Source organism: Hydra vulgaris, chromosome 05 (genome assembly GCF_038396675.1).
Source record: "Hydra vulgaris chromosome 05, alternate assembly HydraT2T_AEP".
NCBI classification, from domain to species: domain Eukaryota; kingdom Metazoa; phylum Cnidaria; class Hydrozoa; order Anthoathecata; family Hydridae; genus Hydra; species Hydra vulgaris.
Genome location: NC_088924.1, coordinates 23,152,501 through 23,157,636, shown reverse-complemented (window position 1 = coordinate 23,157,636; position 5,136 = coordinate 23,152,501). Strand labels below are relative to the sequence as shown.

General features: G+C 29.1%; 1 long non-coding RNA gene across 1 annotated transcript in view; it reads right to left on the bottom strand.

The window, feature by feature from the left end:
- Positions 1-4,276: 4,276 nt before the first annotated feature.
- LOC136080011 (uncharacterized) overlaps positions 4,277-5,136 on the bottom strand; it is a 2,262-nt gene continuing 1,402 nt past the window's right edge. The window contains exons 2-3 of the long non-coding RNA XR_010638378.1: positions 5,084-5,136; positions 4,277-4,475 (exon numbers count right to left, since the gene is read on the bottom strand). The exon at positions 5,084-5,136 is cut by the window's right edge and continues 101 nt beyond it. This is a non-coding gene — a long non-coding RNA (uncharacterized LOC136080011). The remainder of the gene's footprint in view (positions 4,476-5,083) is intronic.

The following is a 5,136-nucleotide window of genomic DNA, read 5'->3' as shown; positions in this document are numbered from 1 at the left end:
GTTCTTTAGGTTTTGGATATGATATAATAGTAAATTTCTCATACACACGTAGCGGACATCTTTTGGAAATATTCGAGTAGGGGGGTACTGATTTGAGAATGGACCATGTTAGCATAGGGCTTTCATACAAAATTGTTTTTGAAATCCTAGACATAGTTTGATAGGACGGTAGAATTTTTGTATTTAATATTGTTGAATGATGATTTGTGGTTGTTGTATCTGGATTTCCACTCACCTTCAGTTAATCCTATATAAACTTTGCTGAGTTGGTTTTTTGCTGCGATGATGCATTTATTTATAATATTTGTGGATTGTCAATTACCATTCAGGGGGCATTCTGCTTTGTTTCGACAGTTGCATTTTGGATCATTATTTTCAATTCTTGGGAAGATAATTTTTTTTAAAAAACCACAACAAAAAAATTTCTTATTTTTATTTTATTATTTTTTAATACACAAATAATACACATTAACACATAAAAAATATTTTAAACAACATTAAACATATAACTATTTCACAGTTATTAGCCAACTAAAAACAAATTAATAATATTATTAACCTATCTACTAATCAAGTTCCGTCCCGTAACAATCTAAAATACAAATATAAACCGTAACGTCCACTAAACAAATCGAAGCAAAATTAAACTTTTACTACTTGCCTGATGATTGTTGGCGGTTAGTTTTATATTATGTCTTATGCTAGTGTTACAAGTAAAGTAGAGGTGTTACGAGTCGTGTAGTTGAAATCCGAACCCGTTTGGATTATTCAAAAGTCAACAATTCAAAATATATCTCGGAGAAAGCCAAAGAACTTAGCGAGAAAATAGCAGCAAAGATTGGAAGGAGCAAAATTGAAAATATTACTTACCATAGAGATGGTAGGTGGATAACAGTTCTTAAATCAATCAATGACGCTACTAGCCTTTCAATGGAGCAGATTGAAATCAGTGAATGCGAGAAACCCGTTGTTTTCAAGCGAAGAGAAGAACAAGGTTTTTTAATAACAATTAAGTGCGATCCAGCTGTCACCGATGCTGAACTTTCCGATAAACTTGCTCCTTACACAGATAAAATTTACTCAATCAAACATACAACTTAGGACTTTGACCGAACTATCGAGGATGGTCGGAGACTATTTAGAGTTAAGCTCAACACATTGGTAAAATATTTACCACATATTATTGAAATCAATGGAATGAAAATTAATCTAAACTTTGCTGGAAAAGAATTTTATTGTAATAACTGCCAAAGCAGACATGTACCAAGAAATGCATGTGTTCCACCAACTAACAACCATGAAATAAAAAATATAACTGCAGCTGAGAATCCAATTGATTTCACGTTCGTTCAGAGTCTTATTGATAAGAAAGGCAAAGCACCCGTATTTCTTTTCACTCCACCGTCACAAAAGACAACACCAAATTCGACAACACCAAGAGGAGAGGTAAAAAACTCAATTTATTCCTTGAATAAAAATAATTCTACTATTACTTTACAACACCAACTTAACTTGTAAACAGGTCTTATTTATTTACTTTTTAAACAAAAAAAACTTTTTGAAATTTTCATAATCAAACGAGTATGAGCCATGAAATTAAAAATAGTTAATGGCATTAAATTTTAAAATAATCGCTAACACACAGATCTCAAATAGTTCCGATAGAATTTTAGTTTTTGTTTTTCTGTTGCTTTTCAACAGAAAAACAAAAAATAAAATTCTATAGGAACAACCATTCATCTTTCCAAAAAAATATTTATACAAAACAAAACCAAACAAGTCGATTAGATTTGGGCGCAGATAAGTACGAAAAAGCCGAGCAGTTACTCAAGAACAAAAAATGCTCCGAAAAACTAAAGCTTGTACACGAAATTAATGTAAAAAAGTAAATGTATATTATTTTTCAGTGGTTATATTAATACATTTTTCATTGTGTTTGTATTTTGTTGGCAACATGTAATGATTTCATGATAACATGTAATGATTTCGAAAAAAGATTTTAGTTTTACTATTTAACTTAAAAACAAGTTTTAAAAAATGACAAGCGAAGAAGACATTAGAAAAATATTTTGCACAAGTTTTATGGAAAATCTGAATTTAGCTACAACTCTGTAGCAATAAAGTTGCAAATACATTTATACATCGTTAGTCATGTTGTTTAACGTTTTTTCTTAACAAAATCAATCAAATGCAAATCTGGTAATGAGGTTTTTCAAAATCAATCAAATACAAATCTGTTAAGGAGGTTTTTTAAGATATAAAGCTATAAAACTAGTTAAAAAACTGATTCACAGTTTTATGAATAATCCAAGTCTCTCACTAAGGGAACGCACAAATTATGAGAATATTTTCATTTTTTTGTTGTAAAAGTTTGATATAAAGTGTCTAACTGTTCTGAAATTCAAAAAAATAGCACGTACCCACTGTAGAAAGTTGTATGACAACAATATTTCTAAAAATTTCTGAATTGTTGAAGATGATGAAACTTATATGAAGTATGATCATCAGCAAATTCCTGGTGCTGTCTATTATAATTCCAAATATAGAGGAAAGCAGATAAGAAATTTTAATGCACAAAAAATGATGAGTTTGATAAAAATGTTTTGGTTTGGCAAGAGTCCACACTTTTTGGTAAGACATATGCTAAAGCGTGTTAACAAAAACGTCTTTTACCTCCAGCTAAATCACGTGATAGTAGAAAAGTGTTCTGGCCTGATTTTTCATCTAGCCATTACAGCAAACTAGCTATTGGATGGTATAAAAAAAATGACCTGAAAGTAGTCTAAAATAGAAAATCCTCCAAACTGCCCAGTATTAAAAATCATTGCAAAGTACTGGGTAATCATTAGACGAAAAATTAAAAAAAATTAAAAATACTATGCAGAAACGTTAAAAGTTTAAAAGTGTCATTTAAAAAACATCAAGTATTTTTGATTGTTGTTCTGTGCGCAAGCATATGTGTACCACCAAACCAGGAAAAATAAATTTAATAAAATAAAGTCAACGAGTACCTTTTTTCAGTTGTTTTTGTCTAAAAAAACTTTCACACTTATTTTGTGTACACGCTTTACAAATTAAATATGTATCATAACCTGTTATTTATGTTTAAACTTCAAAATGAAATATTTCCAAAATATTTTTATAAATATTTTTTTGTAATTAGTCAAAAATATGAAACAAGACACTCAATAAGTAATTACATTTCACTGACATCATTAAAAAAATCTGACTTCTCAATTAGATGTCAGGGACCATGCTTGTGAAAGTAAATTCTTGACTAAAATATGAAAAAAATAAAATCTATTGATATACCATAAACCGGGGTTTTCAAACGCACACAAAGTTACCCCACAAATGGGGTAACTTTGATTGCGTTTTTTGTAAAAGCAAAACCTATTCAAAAACGCATTGTTTTTTAAAAAAACAACAGCCTAGTTTTACATTAATTTATTATTGCCAAAATAATATATTTTATAACAAACACCCATTTAGTACTTTATTTTGTTTTAATTGGGTATGTTTTAAGTGGACTAGCATAAAAAAGTCTCATTTCCATCAGTTTAACTTACAGACTATGCAAGTGGAACATCTTTACATTTTGCCGATAAATCCTCAAAAGAAATACTTTTAACAAGGTCAAAAGTAATATTTTTTTTTGCTTTTGAGCCTGCTTTTTTCTAAACATCAACATGAAACAATTGTTAAAGTACATTACCCAGTAAACATTGAACAGTTGGTATGTAGTTGACTCGATCCTAATAACCAACTATTAGCTACAGTTGGGCCAACAGTCGGCTATTTAGTTGGTACCGTGAAAAAAACCTAACGTTTTTACCAACACTTAGCCAACTGTTTAATAAACTGTTGGTACCATTAACGGCCCAACAGTAATAAAACAGTTGGTTAACAGTTTATACCATTACCGGCCCAACCATATGATTTTTTTCGCGATTTTTAAATTCGTTTTTGCAATTTTATTGAAAGTGCAAATGTTATAAATGTTTACAACTATCTTTACAAATTGACGTGATTGTGAAAAATGGGTAGCATATTTGAAATCAAAATGAGGAATGCTCGGCATCAGGAAAAAAAAAATTTTTGTTGACCTGTGTAATAATACAGTAATAATCATTGTAATAATAACAGTAGTAATAACAATAATAACTACAATTATAATAACAGTAGAAATTTACAACAGTAACAATAATAAAAAACTAGAAGTAAGCAATCCCTAATACGGGTTATGAGTAATTAAATGATTAATAACAAAAACACATTAATAACTTGATATATTATCTAAAAAATTAAATACAACTTTATCTATAAATAATATTTTAACTTTGACTCCATATCAGCAGTGTCATTGCTTATAGTTAACAACATAAAGACCATAAATTAACGTCAGTTAAGTTCTATTTAAAATCCATCACAACATAGGAACCAGAAAAAGAAATTCAAGTAAAGCCTGTAAACACCTAAAAAAAGAAATGAAAAAAAAATTACAATTAAAAAGTATTGCATTTTATTGTTAGTAGAATTAGGATGAAAATATAGCAGAAAATATATAGAATAAAAAAATAGCTATAACAGCCTAGGTCTATCACACAAAACACAGTAACAACAGCGCGTAGCATAAAATAGTAAGCAATCCTTAATAATAAATACTTTTTTTTTTAATTACTCTGAAGACAGAAAGCACACATTACTGTCTTCAGAGTAATTAAAAAAGAAAAGGTTATAAAAAGGCGAGACAACACAATGTAGAAACACTGGCAAATAACACTACGACTTAATAAAATATTTTATCAAATAAAATACTTGGACTAAGAAGATTTTCTTTATTACAATATTTGAACGATCGAGGGACAATTATAGTATAAATGCTCATTATCAATTGTGGTATTAAGAAATACGTAAGAGCTCAGTAATTACATAAGTTTTATTAATTCTCTCTCTCATCTAAGAGAGAGAGGGAGAGAAAGAAATTGTTTCCAAAGCAGCATGTTAAAAAAAGTAAAAAAAACACGCAATAAATAGTAGTAACTGGTTTTATTATGTTACCAGTAAACAAAATTATTTTTACCTTGATTTAATTTCCAGCATTTCTTAATTAAGCTCCAGCTTCTCTCCAACAGT